We start from the raw sequence: 268 nt of genomic DNA, 5'->3' as shown, positions 1-268 counted from the left end.
CCCCCGCCGTGTTCTCGCTGCCAGCGCCTCTCTGGCCCTCTCTGCCGACACACTCGTCCCGAAGCGCCGGTGCAGTGCTGTCCTCGTGGCGGGCAGTTCCGTCTGTCCCTCCGGGGAGAGGGCGAGGAGGACCTGCAGTGTGTCGCCTTCCAGAGCGAGAGCCAGCCGCACTGCCGTCTCCTCCTGGCTCCATCCTCCGTGGTGAGCCACGAAGTCGAGCTGCGCCAAGTACAGCTCCAGCGTAGTCAGTCCCCCGTACCTCGGCAGC

Source organism: Monopterus albus, unplaced genomic scaffold (genome assembly GCF_001952655.1).
Source record: "Monopterus albus unplaced genomic scaffold, M_albus_1.0 scaffold233.1, whole genome shotgun sequence".
In the NCBI taxonomy this organism is placed as follows: domain Eukaryota; kingdom Metazoa; phylum Chordata; class Actinopteri; order Synbranchiformes; family Synbranchidae; genus Monopterus; species Monopterus albus.
Note: the sequence above shows the minus strand (reverse complement) of the source record.